At 43.1% G+C, this 26330-nt stretch overlaps 1 protein-coding gene across 1 annotated transcript in view; it reads left to right on the top strand.

The window, feature by feature from the left end:
- AMER3 (APC membrane recruitment protein 3) overlaps positions 1 to 20046 on the top strand; it is a 42301-nt gene extending 22255 nt beyond the window's left edge. The window contains exon 3 of the mRNA XM_064721040.1: positions 14894 to 20046. The gene's annotated coding sequence lies outside the window, so the exon portion shown is untranslated. The remainder of the gene's footprint in view (positions 1 to 14893) is intronic.
- The last annotated feature ends 6284 nt before the right edge of the window (positions 20047 to 26330 follow it).

Raw genomic sequence — 26330 nt, 5'->3', positions numbered from 1 at the left:
TATAGAAAGTATTCTGTTACAGAATGAGAACGTCATATGGCAATCATCCACAGCACAGGGATCAATACACTTCCCCTAGCAGCAATTTATCACTCAGTGTATCACACAGCAATCCTCTGGGTGCCGTAACTGAAGGCACAAAAATTTAAAGTGAGCACAATATAGTGAGGGATAATGGCCCAGTACCAACCACTTCAGAGGTAGAAAAAAATCCTACCATGAAGGCAGCCTTCTCTAGCACCCAGAAAGTAAAACCTCAACTCAATTAAGACCTAACTATAATAAAATAAGTCATACAAATACTGAAACCCTTGTTTTACTGTGCTTTCTGAGAGAGGATTCATGACATTTTAGAGGAACTAGTTATTTCGTCTACATAAATATCCAAAGCAGCATAATCAACTGAAAAATCTACTAAGTTAATGACACACAGAATATTTGTGGTTTTGAGGTACACCTGAAAAATCCTTCTCAGTGAGAATTAAAACATGTGTGTTCATCCAAAAAACCAGAAAAATTCATCCCTGTAACTTTAATTCTTTTCTTCACATTTCCCCTTGTGCAGTTCCAATATTAGAGCATAGAAAAAAGAATAGGTAAGGTTCCATTATTAGAACAATTTGCCAATATTTCAGGAGTGCTTTCAAATTTCCGTTTCATTAATTGGCAGAACTAGTATTTGCCCAAGTTTAACTGAGAAGTAGAGGTTTGACCATTGGGTTTTTATTAGGCAGTGGTGCTATTTCTGATTCTTTAGGACAACTCAGTTCTGCTTTCCTGTGACCACTGTTTGATCTCTCTTCTTGAAAGTATGAACATATAAAATTGTTATTAGTAAGAAGCTAAACTCCTTTCTGCTGAACCATGCTGAAGTTCAACCCAGTGTTAGGGAAAAGCATAAACCAATCAATGCTGGCTAACAACAGATCTGATTTTGCCCAAAGCTCAGGGTTTTCTTCAAACCCATCTTCTCAATATGGGAAGGGGTCAGTGGTGGGACTGATTTCTGGTTTGCACTCCACTGTCAAATACTTCTAATGTGGCAGCTCTGAACCAGTTTTATTTCTTAACTACATTTCTGTGAACAGAAATACCTAAGTACACTGTGTGGAGTCCTTCACTGATTCTCAAGGTCCTGTGTGTTTCATGCCATGGGAACTAACCAAAAGCAAAATCTTTGTGTTTTTATCACAGTTCCAAGTTTGGAAAACATCTATCATATCAATGAGGTTTGCTTCAAAGAATAGCAAAGTATGAAGGCTTAGAGTCAATTTGTAGAAAGAACCCAAAACCAAACAACCAGAATTGACAAGATTCTGGAATTTCTTCCTAGTAATTTACAAGGCTGAACTCACGCATTCCATAATTCAAGAATACTTCTGAGTAATTCTGTACTCATGAATGAGAGAGGAAGAGTGAGAGAGTTATGATCAGACACATATGATGGACAGACACAGACTCCTGTCAGGAGTTGTGGAGAGCAAGGAGGTCCCCCTGCACCTCCTTTTCTCCTGGCTGAGCCCCCTCAGCCACTCCTTATCAGATTTGTCCTCCAGCCCCTTCACCAGCTCTGTTCCCTTCTCTGGACTCACTCCAGCCCCTCAATGTCTTTCTTGTGAGAGGCCCAAAGCTGAACCCAGGACTGGAGGTGCCTTGGCAGTGCCCAGCACAGAGGGACAATCACTGCCCTGGTCCTGCTGCCTATTTCTCACATATGAAGGAATTGCAATAAGTTACCTACTGGTGGAACTGAGGTGTCATATGATATCACCTTCCCTTGTTCTGCAAGTTTTTTAGTAATTTTAGCCATAAAATATAGAAAACTTGCTCCTGCTTACTGTGTCCTTTTAACCTGTTAATTGACTTTCTGAAGAGGATGCAAATGGAAACTTGAAATAGACACAGGATTGAGTGATGATGTCTAAGTGGCCACTTTTCATCTTTTAAATAAACCAGGGTGGTTGCATAATGCACAGATCGGCTTTTACACTGTGGGGTCCTTTTAGCTGATTCATCTGCAGGAGTACAAATGCTTACGAAACACAAATTATAGCTGTGGAAGTACTCTGCTTTATCAAGTAGAGTTCCCTTCCCCAGAAGGTCAGGAGCAAGAAGAATGCCATATTCAGCTGGTTGTGTTGCAACTGGGCACCCTTGGACCTAATTTCCCAGATACTGCAACCCATTCTATATTCACATCATTTAATGGACATGCAAGTTTACAATACAACGTGTCCTAATTTTTGGACATCTGGGGAAGAGCTTCAAACCAGCCTGTACTGGGTTATGACATGAAAATGGGTCAGTGATTCAATATTTTCTTACAAAACACTGGATGAGCAACATTAACTGGCAGTAAAGGTGATAGTAAGTGACAGGACAGATTCTTAGGGTTGATTAAATAAATCCCATACCATAAATCCCCTGGATCCTCTCTTCAAAGACTGTCAGTGTGGCAAGGGAATACTTGGGTGGCTAGGAAAAAGCATTCAACAGTACAATCAAAATCTGGCAACATCTCTGTCACACATTCATATTGGCCAATTTCCAGTTGGCAGAGCGACTCTATAGGGTCTGAAACAAGAGCACAGAGAAGCCTACACTGATGACTGAAAAAGAGGAATGCAAAGATGACACAGAAATACTGTCTTCTCCATTCAGTGCAGTGCTGGGCATAGTTCAAATGCTACTGAAGAAAACTCAGCTGCACTTGTGCTCTTATATTTTCATTTCCCTCGGGGCTGAGACTGCGTTCAGAGCAGAATCAGTAACCCCAGTAGCACCCTGCATCTTTGTCCCAGCAGGTCTGCCTGGATCCAAGATCTGTTGCCCCAATACCAGACTCCTGGTAATAACTGTTGACAAAAAGACCTGCCAGACTTCCCACAGAAATGGTGTGTTTAACATTTAGCATTAGGAGAAAGCTTCTGGTGTCCCAAGAGGAGTATTTTAAACCACAGAAGGGTTTGCAGAATAACTTACCTAAAATGAGGTTTTCACCTGGCAGAAAAGCCAAGGATGGCTTAAGTTCTGTGGCACTCAGGACTACCAGAGTGTGAAGGAGGCATTCATTTCTCTTCAAGAGGAAGGGAAATGAGCTCATCTCTCTGCACAAAATCTGTCCTACAATAAACAGCCCTTGTGATCTGTTGTACCCCATCACTGGCAATGCAAACAATTAAATCTGGCAGGAACCTAGAGGTTACACAGCTTAAAGAAAGTAATTTGGGCATTTGCACTTTGCCTACCCAGGGGTGTTTACCAAGGCACATCCTACATGACTCACTGCTTCTCCTTCTTGTTTTTTTCTATAAGAGGCTGCTATTGCATAAAACCCACAAAGCCACACAGGCAGTTCTAAATAACAGCATCACAAAACTTACAGAACTTACTACAGCCCAGGACAATTGCTGTATTTATGTCATGAGCACTGCTAAACATAGCACAGGAAGAGTTCCTTTTCCCTCCTTCCCACCCCACGCATGGCTGAAAGCTGCACTTGTCAGATTCACAGCCTCACAGTTAAAAAAAGAAGTTAACTTCCAAAATTAAATCACCTCCTTCAGCAATGTGAAGAGAGTCACTTATACTAGTTAAGGTGTAATTTATATGCATCTCTCTCACTATGTGCATGACATATACTGAACCTAAAAGCAAGTTTTGAAAATAGACCTTTTTAATGCATACTAAAAGTGAGAAATTCCTAGAATATTTGCATTTTTGTCCTGTCAGAGGCAACTGAGTTTCTTTAATAATGAAAAACCTGATCTGTTGCTGGAGTTTGACTAACAATGCCAGAAAAGGGCAAAAATGCAATGCCAATACTTTAGAATCCTGCAAAACTCTCTTTTAAAAAACACCCTACCAAAATGGATCCATGCTAAACTGCAAGCTCAAAGCACTCAAAGACTTTACATCCTCAGTGCTTTTTCTTATAGACCTTATCAGACCATGAAGACTAAAATTTACAGTCTTGTGTGCCTAAATTTAGCTTTTAAAAGCAGATCCAAGGTGCTGACTCAGCTTATATATTTCAGCTCTACCTATTCCATTGGGTCAGACTATCAGGCCATAAAACAGGGAAATTCTTAATTACATGAATAAAAGAAATGGAGGAATATTCAAAACCATCCTGCTATTGAGCTAATTGGAGGCAACAAGGAAGGCATTAAGTAGATCAGTTCATCAATAATGGAATATGGAGACTTTCAGCACTAAGTAGGTCAGTGGTACATATTTCTGCTTTACCCTGGAATAGTCACTCAGCAGCCTACTCACAGTGAACTCCCACTGCCTTCCTTCTCTTCTTACCACACAATCTTCAGCATGACAAAATTCACCAAATCCTCCCACCCCTGCAGAGAGCTCATGATCTGGAGATGTGTGGGGATTGGAGCTGGATGTTGAGGCTGTCATCCAGGGAGGTGCATTGAGAGGTGCATTGTTCATTCTCTGTCAGCTAGGGGTTTGTAAGGAAACTGCCCTGTTTCCTTACAGATACAGTTCCACAGATACAATTCCACATAAATCCACTCCTGACTTCTGTATTTAATGGAATGGCTCCCATCAACAGATGTTGCAGAGACTGTCACAAATCCATGGGATTTTTTCAGAGATTTGAGTGGGTTCAAAATCAGTGCCTAAACCATAACATGACTAAACCATAATATTTTGTGGTACTTATATGAAGCAATAGTGGTGGCTGTGTTACTTTTGGTTCTTTAGCTAATAAAATACCAGCAGAAGAATGGAGATGCATTATTTTGAAAGTTCTACTTTTCCTTAGAAGCTGTAATAAATTATTTTTCATTATTTCAGTTAAAGGAAATTTGCTCTTTCTTCCTCTTTTTCAAATTGTTGCACAGGGATGTAAGTAGAAAACTGCCCAGCCAGCCTACCTGATACTTGCTGAGTCTGTGCTGAAATGATTTCAAAGCTGACAGAAGAGGAGCTGTCCAGTTCAAAGCCAACATCATTCAGCCCTGCAGGAGGGTAGCACAAGTGGAAATGGAGCAGTAACTGTCTATTCCAAATTGTAGCAACCATGACATCTAATACCTCCTTGTAGGAATTGTCTGATTAAGAAATCTGCAGCAGAATCCTGCTGGCCCCAGCAATAACCAGCCAGGAGAGCCAAGGGCTGTGTAGAAAACCAACCAGATTACTGATCCCTGAAAAGATTTAATGGGCAGTATTTTACTCTCACCAAACTAAATAGGACAAACAAAACCAAACAAAGTTATTATTTTTCTGGGACTACATAGATGGTGACAGCTCAGTGTGGCATACCACATATAGGATAACTGAGGGATTCAATAACATCATAATTCCAAAGAGCAGGTATTAGTCAATCTAGCAATTTCAGCTGTTAAATAACACTTCTTATTTGGGTTAGCATGGGCACCAGCTAATACAGGACACATTAGTTGTTCTCTATTCTTAAGTTTCACTGAGAGTATCATAAAAAAGTCTATTTCTATCTCCTAACCTCTACAAAACATTCCTGATTACTTCTGTTAAATAAAAACATTTATTTGAAAATGCATCTAAAATTAATAAATAATCTAGAACACAACATTTTTAAGTCCAGTGTATTTGCCACCCCAGGGTGCTTTTCATTTGTTCTCCTCACTCTTCTTAACTGAACAAGTAATTTATGTAAGTAATGAAAATAATCCCATTGAGCAGCTTTTAATCTATTATTCAATAGCTAAAAGGAAACTAAAAGTCACCCCTTCTATCAATAATTCAGCCTCAGTGCTAATGCAGCCATTCAGCTGCCCCCCTCACAAGGGCCTCATGCATTTTTAATGCGTTGGCTCTTTGTTAGGAGGTCAAAGATGTGACTTGTGGTTAGAAACACAGTTACCAGGTGAGGGAGGGTGAACTGAAGAAAATATTCCTACTGCAAGTGAAACAAATTAAACTGGCAGGAGCTTAAAGGAAAACTGCACAGTAGGGTCCTCAGTGCCTGACTTTGCTGAGGACCAGAAAGATAAAGCCCAGCTGCCAAGGCTGCCCTGGCTGATAAGAGCTGGGACCTCTCAGCAGTGCCAGTGCAGCTGAACAAGCTTCAGCCAGCCTGGTCTGATGGGGTCACAAAGGATGTGCCCAGTTCAGCCTCTCCTCAGGTACTGTTTGTTCCCTTACCTGGATCCAAATGCACCTGCTGGGACTGCACTCTCTCCAGAGCACCACAGACAGAGGTCAAGGGTCTGATGACAGCACTATTTCCCTCAGAGCCAATTTTTTACCAGTTTGGATGGTGCTATAATTTGGATATCTGCCAAAACCATCAAACCTGGGCTGCCAGGACCAGATCTCACCATCTAATAAATCCATGTGATGCTGTTCACAGGGGTCTTAGGATGAGGGAAGAGACGAGGATCTGACTCCATGTTTCAGAAGGCTTGATTTATTATTTTATGATATATATTACATTAAAACTATACTAAAAGAATAGAAGAAAGGATTTCCTCAGAAGGCTAGCTAAGAATAGAAAAGGAAAGAATGAATAACAAAGGCTTGTGTCTCAGATAGAGTCCAAGCCAGCTGACTGTGATTGGCCATTAATTAGAAACAACCACATGAGACCAATCACAGATGCACCTGTTGCATTCCACAGCAGCAGATAACCATTGTTTACATTTTGTTCCTGAGGCCTCCCAGCTTCTCAGGAGGAAAAATCCTAAGGAAAGGATTTTTCATAAAATGTGTCTGTGACATCTCCACCTGATCTCTTTAGCTTTATTTCCACTGACGCATTTTTGGAGAATTGCTTCTTAAACACCACAACAGTTTTGAAAGCCCCAGGGATGGCTTCCTTGGTCTACCTTTCTTGCCATATGTGAATCAAGCACCTGCAAGAGAAAGAACTTAGCAAGGCTTTTTTTGTCTGCTAATAAATCCCTCTAAGAGTGTAATTTTCTCTAATAGTATGGTTGCCTTCTTTGGAAAAGATGAGCATGTCAAGAAGCCTCTTCAGGAGGATTCCTCCAATCTGAGCACAGGCAGGCACCATCTCCTCTCAAGTTCAGAAAACTCCTGAACTAATAATACAGAGACAGAGCATTTAGACCTCTCCCAAGAAGAAGTGCATGTGACCCTGGCACCAAGCAGCTGCTGGTATCTTTGCAGGCCTTCCCATTCTGTCAGACTGAGGGGTTCTGGTAGAAACTGAACCCTGCTCATGTGTTTCTGGAATAAAGTATTCCTTCCCCAGTGTGAGAGGCTGTCCCAAGTAATGTTACTCCTCTGTGAAAGGGTCGACAAGTCAGCTGATCTTCTGTACTGGGAATGGTTCCATTTTATTTTTACATCTTTAGGTTTAAACTCTGCATGACCCAGCATGTTTTAGGGCAGAAAAAGTAAAGGATTTGCCTTATTTCATCATGGCTCAAAATGAAGCCAATAAATTTTTATGTAATATTTGGCAATTTCTCTCTGGCTCTATTTATTGCTGTCCAGACTTCCTCAGCAAGAGGAAGTGATATTAATTTGTTACCGAGAGTGGAAGCATTCATTTTACATCTGGAATTGTTCCAGATGGAAAATAAATCTTATTCCCCTGTGTGTCACATCACTGCTTCATGTAGATTTCCATTCCAGTGGAGCTTAGCAGAAACTTATACAGACCTATATAATGGTTGTTTACAACCAGAACACACAATTAGCCTTATAAATACATTAAGAGGTAAAAATGAGGAGGATTTTGTAAGCTCTAGCACCAAGTTGACAATAGAGAACCTTCAAGCAAAAGTCAATTTCAATTTCAGTTCTGCAGGAACAAATAAAGATCATGTAACCATTTCTGTTGCTGCCATGACCACATATTCCAGACCTGAATGTCTGATTTCCTACCCTTTACCCTCCTCCTCACATGTTAAATGCTGTATAAATCAGGATCAAGTTCTGGGGCTGTACTCCAAAGGGCTAGAAATGATGTCTGGAAATGACAATGCAAAACAAACACCCACAAATAGATACAGACAGATGGAACAGTACAAGAACACTGAGAGCACCCTTTGGACCTTTAGAATTTGAAGTGTCACCGAGGTTTTCATATCTTTAGGAATGGACTTCCAAACACAAGAAGCCCCTTGGAACACAACATTACATTTCTTCATTGGAAGTGTAACAAGGAGAGAGGGCAGACTCTAATTGTTGACTAATCATAAACAGCAATCAGTATTTAAGTAGACTAGGATACAACTGACAGGCTGAGACTGGCCCTCAGATGCTTTGGAAGGGGTGTCAACAACCAAATCATGGCTCTTACAGAGTAAGATAAATGAGGGAAAATACACAAAGCAACATGTGTCTGGGTTTGCATAATCAGACAGAAAAACACTGATTTCAAATGACAGTATTCTGAGTAGATGTGAACAGGCAAAACTGTTATCAAGGCCAGAGGAAAGTCAAATTTTGATACCTTAGAAGTAATATAAACAGAACATGAGCTGCAGCCTTAGACACATGGATAAAAGGATTTTATGCACAGAATGAAACAGATGCAGACACAGCCTGCATATGAGAACCAACAGAGAATTTTGAGTCAAAGAGCAGTGCAGTGACTTGCAAGATAGTGGGCTGTAGCAGCAAAAGAGCTGTCTCAGAACAATTAATTGCAAACATACTTAGAGCAGTTTGCTACTCAGTCTTGGTTGCTGGGAGCTTGTTTGCTGACCCTAAATTTGGGCAGTCAGCAAATACACCATAGATGTGAAACACAGAGATGACATAGGGTTCATTGCAAACCAGACTGGCTGTGCCCTGCAGACACAGCCAGCTTGTACTTGGCAATCAATGAGCCAGATGCAATTGGAGCACTGCTAACTGCCTGTAAATGATGCATTTTTAAAAAATCTGAACCATTTGAGAGACTGTATTGCATTCATTACCATTTCAATCAACAGCAGCACAATGCAGCCCTGACGAGATTTAAATGACTATCCAATATAAATAATCTGAAAGGCTCTTGATAGCTGGGGCAGAGATTATTTACAGATTATTTAATTATAGGCTTCCTATTTGGCTGAGATTTTGCACATGTGAACTTGTCCCATGCTTCAGCCTTAGCTGGGTAGGCAGCTCTTTCAGTGAGAGAGATAAGAAAAGAAATAAGGTTGAGGAAGGCATAATGGAGGCATGGAAAATTGATTTTCAGACTGTGACCTTGACTCAGAGGTTGAACATGAGCTGTGAAGCAGACAATGAGGATGGGAACAAGCTGCAGACAGCAGAACAGCAAACTTTGCTTGGAATTAGAGATGCTGAGGCCTGTCCATGGCCCCACAAGCAAGTGCAGTAAGCATGTGATGATATTTTAACTTGCAGGAATCATGTTTATGAAAGCACAACAGAGCTCACACACTGTTTCTCTCAGACATAGCATTTCAGAAGGATGTTATTCAAGCCACTTGAGATAAAGAACAAAATGAAATTTCTATACAATGCATCAGGTATTTGATCCCATTCTGATAGTTTCATTTGTTCACATGCCCATAACATATTTAATTGAGCTAATTTTCTGCTCTGAAATTTTTTGTGATGGGTCTGAAGTAATACAAACTTTTACAGAAAGAATGAAATCCTGAGGGAGGAGAACACTGGTTTCTGGCAAACCACATGTGATATAGTTAAGAAAAGCAGGGAAAAGCGGCTAGAGTGGTTTAAAATTTGCAGTTTGTCACTGAGTTATGGGGTCAGACACAAACTGTTCAGAACTAGGGAACAACCAAGGACCATATTATTATTACAGGGCTGTTTCTCCAGCAAGAAGCAGTTAAAGGGGCTCTGTCTTTATTTTCTTTCTGTGCCTTTTCCATAGTGTAGCTCAGGGAAAGAAGGAATTAGCAAGTCAGGCTAGGTCCTCCCTCAGAATGCTCTGTCAGCACAGGATCATGTATTATAATATTATGCAGTATATTATGCTGGCACAGCATTTCAATGCACATGCAGCTTATAACAGCAAAAAAAGGTTTTTACAGTATAACATCTTGATTACCTGGGAGTGACAAGGTGGTTTTTATGCACAAGTGACTTCTGGCAACATAACTATTTGCAGGTCACACCCCAGGTGCTGATCTGTGCATAACTCTGCCATCACAGAATCTGTGGAACAGTCCTGGCCTTTGAGCCACGGGGGAACCTCTATTCTACCTAGAAAACACTGCTTGGGCTTCTTAAGACCTCTGGAGTGGCATATAAAGGTTGGAAGAGAACAGAGAACATGAAATAGATTTTTTCTACAGCTCATTCTGACATAGACTAAGAGTTTGAGTTCCACAAGCAAACAAAACTGCACAGTGTACAGAGATATAATATTACACCATCAAGGTCCTTTATCCCTTACACAGAGATCCTCTGAGCTCACAGAGCACCAGCTCAGCTGCAATATTTCTATGTGAGCGGTCGGTCTTCAACAGGGTTGAAATGCAACTCAGTAGTATGGGGAATTTCCTACAAAATAGAAATTTTTCTGAATAAATATTTCTGAATAGAAATAACAGTGCTTGTTTTTGTTAGTGTGCAGTAGTGAGCTCAAGGTACCATTCTGAAATGGTATGTGCCCTGAAACTGAAGTCACTGGAAAATAAAAACTCTCAATTTATTAAAAAAAATCCAGCCAATTCATTATTACAGTTTTTAAAACAATACTTTTTTATGGAAAGGGAGTTTTTGCTTATCTCCACAGCACACCATTAAGATAGAATTTCTTTCTGTTCTGTGCATGCTGATTATGATCAATTCTGTTCTACTGTAAAATCTTCTAGGTAGTGAAGCATTTTTTCTATTTTCCTGGAAGCATATTTTATTGTTCCAGTAAAACTGAGTTTTCACAAATAATATTTAAACTTTTGAAAGGCAGCATATTCCCCGTCTGAAAATCATTCCATCATAAAATTCCCAGCTAACTGTCAATCTACACAACCAGCCAGGGCAATTGGTTCTGCATGATAGCAGAGCTATTAAATAACCTTGGCATCAAGGTTACAGCAGTTCGATGGCCAGGCTAGACAAAGAATGCTTCAGGGCATTCCCTCATGGTAGAGGCAGCTCTTCCAATGGCCTGCCTCAGTTTCCCATTCCCAATGTCTACTAAGTTAATCAGCTTTTGTTTTTTGGGAGGGAGGTGATGGTGGGGCAGAGGTGGGGGGAATACAGATGAAGTCTGTATTAATCTCTTAACTGATATTGTTATTAAACTTCCAGTTCAGACTTCTTGACTTAGAATCAGCTTCTCCCGTTTCTCTTCAACTGCAACCAGCAGGTTTTCTCCAGGTTGGAGAATCCATATTAGTCCCATATTCCATCCATGTTCAATTTCACTCATCCAATCACTCTTGATTCTCAGGCTGACATAACAGGCACATCTTTGTCCCAGATGAGAGAAGGAGAAATCTTACAATGCAAGATTCTGCATCCCAAGCCCTTAGGGGGACAGTGTCCCTACATTTTAGCTTGCTCCTGATGGTAATAATTCCCAAGACACAGCTCTCTCTAGCAAAGGCTACATCAAATATTTTTAAATTGATTTCCTTAGGCACACAAGAAATTGATCTTGCAAAACATCCCTTCTGGCCTTAAAGGCCCAGTGTTCAAAGTCTGTACAACAAGGCTTATAAATTCAACTGATAAATGTCACACCAGAAAAACAGAGAAAAAACATCAAACATAATTGTAGGAGGAAGGAACCGAGCCTTGGAACATCACATCACATCACACATCACAAACAGTTTTAATTTGCAGGTAGAGTGGAGATGTCATGAAAACATCATAAAAGGGGACCAGCTCAGGAACAGAGTCATTTAATAATGCCAGTAAGGACTGAGCTGATATTCACTCAAACTCTAGGGAATCTGCAGATGGAATGACTGTGCTGCTGCCTAGGAAATACTAAAAAAGTCAGCTGTTCTGTGAGAGAATGGGACTTAGCAGGGATGATGATATCAGAACTTACAGTTGCAATTTCCAGACACACAGTCAGGACCTAAAAATTCAGCCACCAGAGCTTCCCAGGCCCCTGTTGCCGCCCTCTGCTCTCCTCTTCCCCCTACTGCTGTTGTGCTGTGCCACCTCGTGCCCAGCAGCTGACACTGCTGCAGGGAACGGGACACCTGCACATCATTAAAGTCCTTCCTGTTGGGCTTTGTGGGACCAGAGCAATGCTCACCCGTGCCCGCTGACACAGCTGTAAACAGGACACTTGAACGTGGAACCTGCACTGTCAAAATCCTTTCTGTGAAAGGATACCTGTGAAGGCTGAGATGCTCACAGATGTTTTCAGCCTTTCAGTGATTACAGGCAGAGTTTTGAATTCATTGCAATTCAGATTGTTAGGTAAGACCTGCATGGTGGACATTTTCCACAATTGCTACCAGAGCCATTGCCCTATCTGCTGTCCTTGTCCTCTGGGCTGTGTAGCAGCGTGTCCCAGGGCCCAGAGCAGGGAACATACGTTAAGAAATTCCCTGTCCTTTACCAACTTTGATGCTGACCTGTAGTAATTTGAATAACCACACGACTGCCTTGTGTTTTTTAGTTACCTCACTGTAAAATGGATCACACTTATTTATTTCACCAGAGTGACAGAGCTTTGGCATGATCTTTCACAGCAGATGGGGCTTTAGAGATCTGCAAACAACATTGCTTTAACAAACTGGCAGAAACACCTTTCTGATGACAGGGCACACACTGGGAGCTTTGCAGGGTACATTCAACAGAAGGAAGCACAGCAATCCAAACAGCTGAAGGTCTTTGCATTTAGCAGATTTCCGTAACATTTGTCCAGACATATTAATATTCCTTGATTTTTTCAGGAACTGCTGACATTCAGGTTACATGGGGACTTTGAGGTGCCAAACCCCTCACTTTAGGCAAGCATCCTGAATGACTTGGGCACGGTGAAGAAACTCTTCCTCTAAGCAAAAAATTGCAGAAATTGTACAACCTGGGAGAAATTGTACAACTTAGGAGTCAACTTGACAAACTCCTCACTGCAGTCGATATCCTGTCACGGGAAGCCCAATCACAAAATGCATCTATGATATAAAAATGCTGCAGCTCGGAGCCAGCAGCCCGAGGCTGCTCCAGCAGAGAGAGGCGCAGAGAGGGGCCGTGCCCAGGGGATGGAGCCGGGGCTCAGCCGCGAGGGGTCAGTGCTCCACCGGCCGTGCCGCCCTTGGGCTCCGCAGGGAAAGCCCGCTCAGCACCAACAGTGCCGGAGGGGAAACTGCTCCATCAGCGCCTACTAACCCGTGCAAAAACAGCCTCCGGATCAAGGAAAACAAACTGGAGCAAGCTTATGAATATCACGAATTCCTGTGCTGGCCTGCCAAATAGCGCCGCAGTATTTGTGTTTGGGATTCTCAGAGGATTAGGCCTCCTCCTTGCTCGGGAAGCGTGCCTGGCTCAGCTGAGCAGGCGGGAATGCAGCTGTTCCCAGCACTGCGACACGGGCACAAACCGGGGAGTCATCTCTGCTGATGCCATAGGGACACTGACAAAATGGTATTGTACAAGGAACACTGACAAAATGAGGGTGTACAAGGGACACCGACAAAACGATGGTGTACAAGAGACCATAAGCACCAGTTCCCGAGTAACAATGACCCCTTGAGTATTGAAGCAGTATAAAGATGTCTTATATTTCCAGTTACATGAAATATAAAGATAGTAAGGGGACAATAACCGTTTTTTACTGAAGTGAGCCACCTCCCAGCACATTTTAAATTTTTTTCTGGTTTCTGAGGTGACTTTTATCAGTTGAATTTCTAACCCTATTTTACATGCTTTAGAGCTTGCACTGAGAATTGGGTAAGAGCGAGCTCCCCCTGACCCAGAGATGGCTTTGGTGACCAAGATCGCCCCTGTACATCAGCCAGGCTGCCCAGTCACTGCTCTGGAGCCTGCACCCCACAATGGGCAAAGGTGGCAGCTGGCACAAGGGAATCAGGAGTGCAGCAAGAGCCATACTCTGAATTGCATCCATGAGAGTCAGTTAGTACCAATACACCAGAGACGTCTGCCTCAGCTGATCTGATAATATTTTATAGGCAGGGGCTTAACAAGAACCATCCAGGGGAGGAGTAGGCATATTCTTCCCTCTACTGCCTCATTCAACCCAGACTTCTTTACATTAGTGCCTTCCAACCCATGAAGAGAAACATTTAGATGAGCTTGAGAAAAGGACTCTGCCTGCAAGGGGACACAAATGACACCAGAAGAAATAGATTTTACCACAAGAAGAAGAAGAAACAGATGTTTACCACAACAAAGAGATTGATCTGTTTTTATGTACTTGCTCTGTTTTAGAGCCTCTGCTGCCTGTGACAGCAGCAGAGATGTCACAGGAAAGGAGCAGGACAACAACAAAGAAAGGGAAAGCTGAGAGGTCTGGGCTGGGTAGGGGGCAATGGGAAAGCTGCAGTTGGTAGGAGAATCTGAATGCAAAAACAGAACTGATTGTAGCTTTCCACTTTTGGTTCTTTAAGTGAGATTCCTCTGCAAAAAGATCGGGAAACAATTGCACTGCATCACTGGAAAAGATAATGAAAATTATAACCACATTTTTAGAAATAGTGAGGGCTTTGGGGGTTGCTTTACTTATCTCATGAAAATTCAGAAGCCTAATGACAAAACTCCTGCTAAAGAAACACTTGCAGGAACTGCAGATGGCATATGGCACACGGTTGACAAGTTACTCTAGACTAGTTTGTCTAAACAACGGAAATTCTTATGTCATAGCTAATCTGACCCTGGTTGCATTCTGGTGGTAGCTAGTTTTTATTTCTGGTTTTAGTTATTTTCCTTCATTCACTCCCCAATATAATTTAAATAAAAACCTGAAACAAATATGCGAACATTTAAGATGTTTTTGCTTATATTGCAGGTGCAACACTGAAGAATCTGTTTGTAGATATGGATGTACCCCCAACACAGCATAGCATGGCAGTTCCATGATGCTATACCAAGACCAAAATCAACAAGGATTTCTCTCTGGAGATCTCACCAGAAGTGTTGCAGCAGAAAATCATGCCAGTCTGTTAGAGTGACAGGCACAGTTCGGAGTTCTGGACAACCTCACACCCCTGAGGCCATATTTGTAGATGGCTGGTAACTAATGCTCTTTTTTAAAAACAAAACCAAACCCAAGTTCAGTAGGATTTTGAAAAAATTCATGCCATGATAAGGTTTAAGAAAAAGTGATAGCATATTTCTGTCATATCGTGCCACACAGCAATTGAAAATATCACTATATTTTTAAAATACAGGTATGTGCAGAATAAGCTTTCATTTGGGAAGTTATTCTGAAGAGGTAAAATAGTTTTCTCTTGTACTAATTTTTCTTTAATTTAGAGAAAAGCTTTATATATTTTATGGCAATCAAGCCACAAGGTTCTAGACTGCAGATTACACTGGTATGGCAAGATACTGCCTAGGAAAAGGTATTTTCTAAACAAACAAAAATATCAGGAAGCAAAACATAGTACGCCCTCTATTGTTCAAAAATATGTGTTTATCATAGCAGAAATGGTGAGTAGAATAATGAATTATGTGTAAAAATCACCATCAAAAAGAGAAATTGATTGCATTTTAAATGAGGAAAACCATGTTTCTAATATCCATGGTAACAGCTGCACTTAACCTTCCATGAAGTGTTTATTTTCTAATTGAAAAGCTGTTCTCAAAGTACAAGATGAGATATGCTGTTAACCCAGTTTTCATTTTTTGGTGGCATTCTTGGAGGTAGTTTAACAGTCATTTTCATACCCCAGTTCCAACCTGGTCTTGGCTGTCTCATATTTTGAGAATAAATTAAAAAAACCCCTATGCTTTGTAGATGAACCTGATGATTAAATGGTCCCCTGTGGCCATGGTGTGTTCATAGAGAACTTTGCAGCCTCATTGTTAGTATCCTGCCTTGGACCGTATTTAGGGGCAGTATCTTTGCCCTGAGATTTGCTGTCATGGGGAAAAGTGAAAGAAAGACTTGAGGCTGGGAACTGCAGCAAGGAAAAGCTACCTTAGATTAGATGCCTGAATTTTGATGTCAAAAGTTAATTTCTACCTTTGATCATTAATAATGTAAAAAATATATAACCACAGTATTTAAGAGATGTCTGCATTTTGCAGAATCTGGGTTTTAAAACCCATGATATGGCAGAACTAAGAAGCTATAAAGTGAAATCACATCCCCTAGCTATGGAGCTTTCTCAGTATTACTTGACACTTATGAAGAGGGAGATTCCCTCTCCAACTGCCAGCACAAATCAATTTTGAGAATGCACTCATTTTACCACAAGAGTCTCCTGAAAAGATAGATTCTAAGCATCCAAGACCCTCTTTCATAGCACACAACTATTTCTGAAGACTGCTTTGAAGTTGTCATTCAACCTACAAAAACCAAACACCAAGGAGTTTGTCATACAGTCATTTTTCCCTAAAATAGTAAGTGACACATTAGAATTGAGCTAACCAAATAATAATAAACATAGGGCTTGTTATTCCAGCAACAGACAGTTTGTACAAAAACTAGCTGTTCCTCACACAAGTGATTTCTTTTGTAATTACCACAGTAGCCTCCTTCAGCTCACCAACATCTCTTGTAATGAAGGACAAGAGGACCTTGAGGTGCAGAGGCAGAATTTCTTCTCCTTGCAGCGCATCTCTTCCCTGGATTTCAGGTTAAGTAACTGATTTCATGGAGGAAAACAAAGGCAACAGAAAGAAAAAGTCATCTTGCTCCCACATAGCAAAGGAGGCAGTATTTCAGTGGAGACTATTATTTTTCCTACCCTACAGGAACAGAGCAGCAAATGATTTGTCCAACTTCATTTACCTCCAGGTGTCTAGGTCCAGCATTGACATAAACAGCCTGTCCAGGTCCCTCTGGATAGCATCCCTTCCCTCCAGCAAGTTGATTGTTCATCACACCTTGGTGTTACTGGCAAACTTGCTGAAGTGTGCTTGGTCCCACTGCCCATGTTAAACAGGGTCAGTCCCAAAGCCAGCTGGAGGAATGTCACTTGTTACTCTCCAATTGGACATCGAGCTGTTGACCACCACACTCTGAGTGTGACCGTCCAACTACTTCCTTACCCACTGAGGGGTCCTTCCACTTGCCAGTTGAAAGGCAGGGATGTCACGTGGGACAGTGTCAAATGCTCTGCACAGCTTCAGGTGTGACTTGCTCTCCCCTTGTCCACTCGTGCTGTAACACCACCAAATTTCACAGGCTGGAAGAGTCTTCAAGGCCATCGAGTCCAACCCAGCCCCAACAGCTCAACTCACCCCTGGCACCCAGTGCCACATCCAGGCTTTGTTAAACACACCCAGGGATGGGGACTGCACCACCTCCCTGGGCAGAACATTCCAGAACTTTATCACTCTTTCCATGAAAAGCTTTTCCCCAATATCCAACCTATATTTCCCTTTGTCAGGCATGATTTGCCCTCAGTGAAATCCTGCTGGCTGTCCCAGTCACTTCCAATGTTTTCCATGTGCCTTAGCACAGTTTCCACAATGATCTGTGCCATGGCCTTGCTGGGCACAGAGGTGAGGTTAACTGGTGTGTAGTTCTCTGAGTCTCCCTTTTTTTTCCTTTTTTAAGGATGGGTGTTATGTTTCCCCTTTTACAGTCATTGGGAACTTCACTGGACTGCTGTGACTTCTCAAATATGATTGATAGTGGCTCATCCATTTCTCCCACCACTTCCCTTAGGACCTGCAAATGAATCTCGTCAGATTCCATGGACCTATGCACCTTCAGGTGGGTTAGATATTGTTGAACCTGATCTCCTACAGTGCACAGCTCTTCATTTTTGCATCCTTGCCTTTGCCTTCTGTGACCCAGCCAGTGGGGCTGGAGCCTTCTGGTGAAAACCAATGAAAAATAGTCTGATTAACTCAGCCTTCTCTGCATCCTGAGTAACCAGGTCTAATGTTTCCTTCCAGACAGGGCTCATAATTTTCCTTATCTTTCTTTTATCACTGACATACCTATGGAAGCTATTCTTGGTGCCCTTGCTGTCCCTGACCAGATTTAATTTTATCAGGGCTTTAGCTTTCCTCACCTGATCGCTGTCTCTTGGACAGTGCTGGGGAGGACAATTTCTGTGTACTCCTACCAGACTACCTGTTCTTGCTTCCATCTTCATTGACTTATCTTTTTGTTTGTTCAGGATCTTCTTGTTCATCCATGCAGGCTTCCTGGCCTTTTTACCTCATTTCCTCTTTTTTGGGATGCCTTGCTCCTGAGCTTGGAGGAGATGATCCTTGAGTATCAACCAGCTTTCTTGGACCCCTCTTCTCTCCAGAGCTTTACCTCATGGTATCCTAGCCAGCAGATCCCTTCTTAAGAGGCCAAACTCTGCTTTCCAGAAGTGCAGGGTAGGGATCTTGCTGTGCAGCCCCCTCACAGTTGCACCCTGACACTCAAAGGTCCTGGGTTCAGTCCCTGCTGCCAAAAGAACAACTGTGGATGTGCATTACACACCATGGAAAAAATGCCTGTGGGTAGTCTGTTCTAGTTCTCCCTGTGGAGCTGCATGGCTGCTGATGCAATGTTGGGGAAAGCTCAAAAATCTTTGGGGCTTAATCAATCTCTGTTTAAAGAACCAAGAGTTAATTTCCCTCTTCGAGGTCATACTAAGTAAGGTGTTTACTAAGATTGTCTGTACATGAGTTTAAAGGAGAATCTTTAATTTAAACTTGTTATTTTACCCAAGCAACATCTCTAACAAATGAATACAGGCTGGTGAAATTAATGAGAATTTTAAATATTCACTGCATGTAAGTATTCAATTTCTCATGCAGTATGTAGCTGTGAGAATAGCTTCCTTCAGCTTGCATTCAGCCTAACATGCTGTCATTCTCCTTTGGTGTTAGATGGATTTTTTTAGCTTTTCAATGGGTGTAACAGAAAATTAAGATAAAATATGAAGACTTTTTCAGATTTTTGTGGGTACAAAACTTCAAAGCAGCTTGCATGAAACTGTTCACCTACTTCTTGCTTTTTGCAAGACTGGAAGCAGTGACCAGTTGTGTCCAGACAAAGATCAGAATAATAATTAAAAGAACAATACCTTTATACTGAAGACAACCTCCAAAAAGGAAAAAAAGGGGTTTCCCCCTCCCCTCATCTTATGGTTTATTAAAATGTAAAAAAATTGTTCAGGAAGAATTATTTAAAATAAAACTATATTCTTCTCAAGACATCAGTTCTTGACATTCCTTCTTTTAATACAGAATTAATTGGAATTCCCAGCACTAAGACCAGGTACCTGAGTACTGTTAACAAACCCACATGTACTGCTATGTGTAGAGAGAGCACTCACCCCTTTAAAAAGCTGCAGTGCAAATAATCTCATACTAGTAAAAATGTCTGCAAAAAGTGTAGGAAGAAATACCAGGCCTACCTGAATTGTCAGGTAAGTGCTCCTTCCAAAAGCAAAGTATTAAAACGGCAGTCAGGTATCCCAGTCAGATGTAAGGGATGGGAACTTGGGCACAAGCCCCAGAGCAATACTGTGCCTCACTCACAATATTCCATTGTTCTCAGTAAGTTGGATCATGTGGTGGCAGGATATTGGAAATGCTGACATTTTACAGCAAATGCACAGGACACACAATAAAGTTGCAGGTAAAATGAGGAATATTTAAGAGAGAACAAAGTTACATATTCTGACTTCTACTTAAGGAAAAGAACAAAACTTCTTGATTAAAAATGTATATGCATGGTACATATATATATTATAATAATAAGTGTGTATACACACACTTAAAAAAAGAATTTGTGCAAACTTAAGTTCAAGAATAGGGAAGAAATCTCAAGCAGGTACCTTTTGAAAATCTGAGTAGCAGATTAATAAAATTTCAGTACAAACATGGTTTATTATGTAACTAAGATACATGCATTTATATGCTGTTTAACCTATTTTGTTAACTATTTTTCATATATGTCATATCTAATGTACATATGCTTTATGTATTATATTTTAGTTACCATATTCTACATTACATATTAAAGTCACTTGGATTCAATGTTGTTTGGTCTGTAATCAATATTACATTATTGCTTCATATGACATTATTGAATTACTCTTTCCAACTCTAAAAATTCTTTATTCAGAAAAAAACCCCCTCCTACTGCTTATGAATAATTTATTTTCTTTAAATCCCCAGCCTATATCAAATGGATAAAGAGGCAAAATTCACTTCTCTAATTTTTTTCCTCTGTAGAGGACTGTCTTATCAGTCAATCAACACTGGCAGAATCAGAATATCAAGATCAAAATACTTAGTAGTCTTATCCTGATAGTCTTATATTGAATATTTAAATTGATTCAGTCATAAGCATCTGTCACTCAATTACAAGGACTTTTAAAGTCTCTTTAACAATTTGCTTAATGTAAGCATAGTTGTAACCCGGCATTAATGCTCCTAAGTAGAAAATTGCAGAAATGGAAGGAAGGAGCCCAGTTTTTCCATGATGGAACACCAATATAATGAAAGCTGGCACAACCTGAAACGCAACAGCAGTCATACAAGTGCAACAAAGTACCAACCCACATATTCCTACCAGGGATCCTTTAGAAGGGGCATCTGGAGTAATGAGGAGGGCAATGATAATGAGAATGAAAGGAACAGGGCTCAGTTGATGCATTAAGAAGGAGCATCTTGTTTAATACACATGGAGCAAAGAAAGGCATGTTGCTGTCATTGCAGAAATTGACAGAACACTACAAAACACCCACCAGGCGGTGTGCTAGGGATGTGTCAGATAACACCCACGGTGCTCCTCGGTACCTTCTGGCTGAGCCACAAGGGGGCTGGAGCCCTCACCTGACGCTGCAGAGCCCTGCTCTGCTCTGTGGCACATGTGACACTCACCCACGGAGCGCTCACCCCATCACACACAGTGTCAGCCTCTGCCACACATCTCCTACAAACAGCCCCAGCTGTTTCCAGGTGAGCAGCTTGTGCCCCAGATCCCGGCTTCTACCACGGCACCCAGTAACGTGAAGCACACACCTGAACCTGTGTGCTTTGAACGCAGAAACTCGAGAGACTCTGCCACGCTGTAGAGAGCAAGGCTCACCCCTGACCTCTCACCTGTCCATGAGGATGCTTCTCAAAGGCAGCCCCGGATCCTCGGGCCGCCAATGCCTGCCTTGAACCAAACTATCCAGGGGATAGATTTCACCACGGGGATTTACCTGCTCGGCACCTGAACCTGCCCATCCCTCATGGCACCTGTGCCCCCTGCCCCTCATGGCACCTGTGCCCCCTTCCCCTCACTGCACCTGTGCCCCCTGCCCCTCATGGCACCTGTGCCCCCTGCCCCTCACGGCACCTGTGCTTCCTGCCCCTCATGGCACCTGCGTTCCCTGCCCCTCACGGCACCTGTACCCCTGCCCCTCACAGCACCTGTGCCCCCTGCCCCTCATGGCACCTGTGCCCCCTGCCCCTCATGGCACCTGTGCTCCCCCTCCCCTCACAGCACCTGTGATTGCCCATCCCTCACGGCACCTGTGCTCCCCCTTCCCTCACGGCACCTGTTCCCCCTGCCCCTCACGGCACCTGTGATCACCTGCCCCTCATGGTACCTGTGCCCCCTGCCCCTCATAGAACCTGTGCCCCCTGCCCCTCATGGCACCTGTGCTCCCCCTCCCCTCACTGCATCTGTGATTGCCCATCCCTCATGGCACCTGTGCCCCCTGTCCCTCATGGCACCTGTGCTCCCCCTTCCCTCATGGCACCTGCGTTCCCTGCCCCTTACAGCACCTGTGCTCTCCCTCCCCTTACGGCACCTGTGCTCCCCCTCCCCTCATGGCACCTGCGTTCCCTGCCCCTTACAGCACCTGTGCCCCCTGCCCCTCATGGCACCTGTGCCGCCTGCCCGTCCCTCATGGCACCTGTGCCCACCCGCCCCTCACAGCACTCCTCGGTGGGATGCTGTTCACAGCTGCCTCCCCGATGTGGCCCCCAAATCACGCACGGGGACTAAGCAGGAGGGATTGGTGTTCCTGGAGGAAGGGCTGGGAAGGAGCCTGAGGGCGCCGACCTTCTGCTCCCTCGAGAGTGGCGGGGTCGCTGCTGCAGCTGAGTGGGGCCATGTCCCACCTCCCTCAGTGCTGTGGGGAGGCAGCTCCCTGCAGTATTGTGGGGAAACGACTCAGCTCTTCCACTGCTGGAGGATAGGAAGGCTCTGAAGAAGGATCTGGATGTGCTCGATGGATGGGCTGAAGTCAACAGCATGAGGTACAAGATGGCCAAGTGCCACACATTCCCACACCAGCCCCCTGCAGCACTACAGGCTGGGGACAGAGAGGCTGGAGAGTGGCCCAGAGGAAAAGTCTGGGCCACCAGGGGTGCTGGTCAGTTGTGGCTGAATATGAGCCCAGGTGTGCCCAGGTGGCCAAGAAGGCCAAAGGCACCTGGCCTGTGTCAGCAACAGTGTGGCCAGCAGGACCAGGGCTGTGATGAGGCCACACCTCATGTGCTGTGTCCCATTCTGGGCCCCTGAATTCAGGAAGGACATTGAGGGGCTGGAACCACTCCAGAGAGGGGAATGGAGCTGGGGAAGGGGCTGGAGAACAAATGCCATGAGGAGCAGCTGAAGGAACTGGAGAAAAGAAGGCTCAGGGGGACCTTGTGGCCCTGCTCAGGAGGTTGTGGCCAGGTGGGGCCGGCCCTGCTCTCAGGGATCAAGGGGCAGGAGGATGATGGGAGGACAGCCTTAAGCTGTGCTGGAGGTTCAGGTTAAACACTAGGAAGAAATTCTTCACAGAAAGAGTTGTAATGGACTCAGGACTTCCCTGAGAGGTTGTGGAGTCACTGCTCCTGAAGGTATAAGGAAAGACGATGTGGCCATGGTTGAGGTGATTAGGTGGTGTTAGGCAATAGGTTGGACTCAATGATCTCAGAGTTGGACTCAGAGATCTCAGAGGTGTTTTCCAACTTTATTAATTCTGTGACTCCCAGGACATCACTGGGGAGTGAGTTCACCCCACAGCCCCTCTGGAAGGCTGCACAGGAACCCCTCAGGAGGAGATTGCTCTAGAGTGCCCCATGAGAGCTGGGCTGGGGCGAGGCTCTCAGGTGCCAGCAGCATGTGTTTTTCTGTGAGAGCATGTGTTTTTCAGAGATCCTGGTGATCTGCCAGCATACTCCAGGGCCCTGCTCTGGCTGGGGCACGAGGGCTGTGTGGGGTAGCTCGGGGTGGCAGAGGCTGGGAGATGTGAGCTAAAAGGGCATGAGGCCCTCGGGCAGAGGCCCAGCAGCGTGTGTGGAAACGTGCTCGCTTTCCCCCTCTGCCCCAGCACATGTAGCAATGATTTCAAAGCTATCTCAGTGCAGAAAACATGTATTCACTGCCACTCCTCCACACCAAATCCCAGGGCTCTTGTAAAAAGTTTGGAGTGAGGATGAATGCTTGAGCAGGTGGCCAGAGGTCTCCAAAGAAGAGTAATACTTGCCCAGGGTGTTTACATCCTGCTATGAACTAGAATAGTCTCTTTCATGCCAAACCACAAGCTGCTGGTTGAAACCCGAGCTGAACTTCCTTGATGATCAGAGGAGCCTGGCTAACTTTCAGCACAGCCAGTTTTCATTTTCACACCTCTCCAAGCTTGCTGGGACAAGAACCAAATGTATAAGCACAGAGTGAACTCCTGTTCCTGGGACATTGCTGACCCATCTCAAGCACCATGTGTCAGAATATGCTAAAAAAAGGTTGTTTTCTCTGAAAAGTATTCCCAGTTTGGCTTTTTGAGGCTTATGTGGTTTCTGCTGTTCACATAAACTATGGTTTTGGTCATCTGCATTTAGGTAAATATGGTTTAAGCTCATAGAGGCTTTCATCTGAGAGAGCCTTGTGTCTTTCATGGCACTCAGTTTTTTCTCTTAATTGAAAAGCAAATGTGGCTTCAATGTACACACATTCCCCAGAACACTGTGTGGGGATCTGCTTTTCCTGGCTTTTCACCCACTGATATTGCTGATGTATCTGCATGCACACTGGCTACCAGATCAATTTCAGTGGATTTTTTTAATTCTTAGTGGATTTTGCACAGCCTGAGCTAAGTCTGGAGCTTTACTGCTCTGGGCATAGTTAACTAGCACCATCTTGGGTGCTTTTACATGTCACACCTTCAGTTCCACGCAGACAGATGTCTGCTCTTTTCATCCCAGTGGAGGTTTTACTGGATGGCCATCCAGCAATGACTAACTCATGCAAGAAATAGCTCTAAATACTCCTGTGCATTTGTGAATAAGTATAAAGTGCTACAAAGCTCAGCGTAGTGTGCTGGGAAATAGTCCAGCCAGATGGAAACAGTCCATCAAATACCACAGGAAGGCCAGTTACTTACAGTGCATCTCTTCCCTGTGCACATTAGGGAGGCTTTTCTGCCTTCTTAGATGCTAAAATGTAAGCATAAATGGAAGCACTACTGCAGGATTGCTAGAAGTTCAAAGCAATCACAAATGTCATGAGTCCTTGACTTTTTGGGGAGGATTTCTCAGACAGTTGAAGAATTCTCCTTAGGGGTCCCCTGTAGCTCCTTTTAGGATTTCTGGTAGCCAAAATGCATTTTTTTACTCAGAACTCCAGTGCCTTTAGCCCTACCAATAGCAACAAATCAAAATCTTTTAGCAAGAGGCAGTGAGAAAGGCAGGAAAGAACAGCTTCCCTGAGGGTTAGCTGCATCCTGTTTCCTTAAGGCATGTAAAGCTTGGGTAATGAAAGGGGAGAGGGGGTTCAGGCAAGGCTGGAGGATGAGAGGTTCTGGAGGTTCAAGAGAGCCATGAAGCTGCTGCAGAAATACTGGAAAGTGTATGGGGCACCAGTGCTGCTTGTGATAAAACTGATACCTCCAAACAAGAGAGATACTCTTGTTCCCTAATGCTTCCCTCTGCATAATCAAGCAACTTTTGAGGAGCCAGGGCTCTTGTTTTAAATAGGTTTCTGACCATCACAGTTGTGGTAGAAATATAGAATGTTCTGAAATACAGACTCAAGAAACTTCTTTCTGGTGGTGGGAGAGGAACCCTTACCTTGCCAGTTCTGAAACTTGGCTTGTGGTCACTGGGCACCTGAGGTGGTCACTGAGCAGGAAAGGACAAGGCTCTGCACTTAATAAAGAAGTGAAATCCTCACCAGCAATGGACAGGGTTACATTCTGATTCCTGTCCTAAGCTCTCTCCTTCTGGAAGGATTTATTTTAGTCTCTCCCCTGTATCTAAACCATACTAATGAAAAAAGTATTCTTCCAGTTAAAAAATCACAAACAAGTAGAGAAATCTCCATTGTGCTCATGATAAAATAACTTGCAGTGAGAGGTGGCATGATTTATACTTATTTTTGGCAAATATTCTAGACACCATTTATATTAGTACCAGGTTAAAAGTGTCTGATTGCTACTGTTATTGCTAGAGCTAAGTTAGATAAAAGGAATAATCACTCATGATAGGACTGAAATGGGCTGTACACTGTTTGAAAGTTTTATTTATACAGATTCTGGACAGTTTATTGGAGTTTAAAATGCTGTTTATTGCCATTTCAGTGGGCCATTCAAGTGAGCACTATAGAGCCTGTTACCATCAGTTACCTAAAACCTGCTTATATCAGCTACATACCTATGGTAAGTAGTGTAAATATGCATAGATTATGTACATATAAACTCAAATGGTACCCTACATGCAATTAGATATGTACTGTAAATCATTCTGAACTGGAGCTTTACTATGATACACAACCCTGAGACATCTATTTCAGCTATACAAACCTGCTGGGGGAACACCAGGGCTGAGCAATCAGCTGAGTAAAGTCAATGTTAACTGCATTCCTGGGCTCTGAGATTTAATTAAAATTGCTGGAGCCTGTGGAGCTGGAAGTGTAATGTCAGTGCTGTGTTCTCTTCCCCACTTCAAAAATATACCGTTGTAGAATCTGGCAGGGAAAGCACAAAGTTTAAACAACCAATGAATTGTTTTTGTGGATTGACTTCTTAAGCTAGGTGATCAGGTAAACTGACATCTCAATACTGTCACCATTTGCTCTTCATAACTGAAACAGCTTCTCAACTGCTTTGTGTCATGTTCCCTTGCGTCTGAAAAATGTTACCTTACATGTCCATCCATCAGCTTTTAGCAGCTTGCCCTTTGAAAATCCCATTCTTCTGAAATTTCTTGGCTTCCTCTCTACTGCCTCCAGTTATTAATAAGGAATTGTGACTATTTCAATGTCAAACTTGTTTGATCTCTTAAATACCTCAGACTTAGCTACTGAATGCTGCAGTAATACTGAAGGTTTTTAACAAGCC

The sequence above is a fragment of the Zonotrichia leucophrys genome, chromosome 9 (genome assembly GCF_028769735.1).
Source record: "Zonotrichia leucophrys gambelii isolate GWCS_2022_RI chromosome 9, RI_Zleu_2.0, whole genome shotgun sequence".
Taxonomy (NCBI): Eukaryota; Metazoa; Chordata; class Aves; order Passeriformes; family Passerellidae; genus Zonotrichia; species Zonotrichia leucophrys.
The sequence above is the reverse complement of the archived record's forward strand: the minus strand, read 5'-3'. Positions and strand labels throughout refer to the sequence as shown.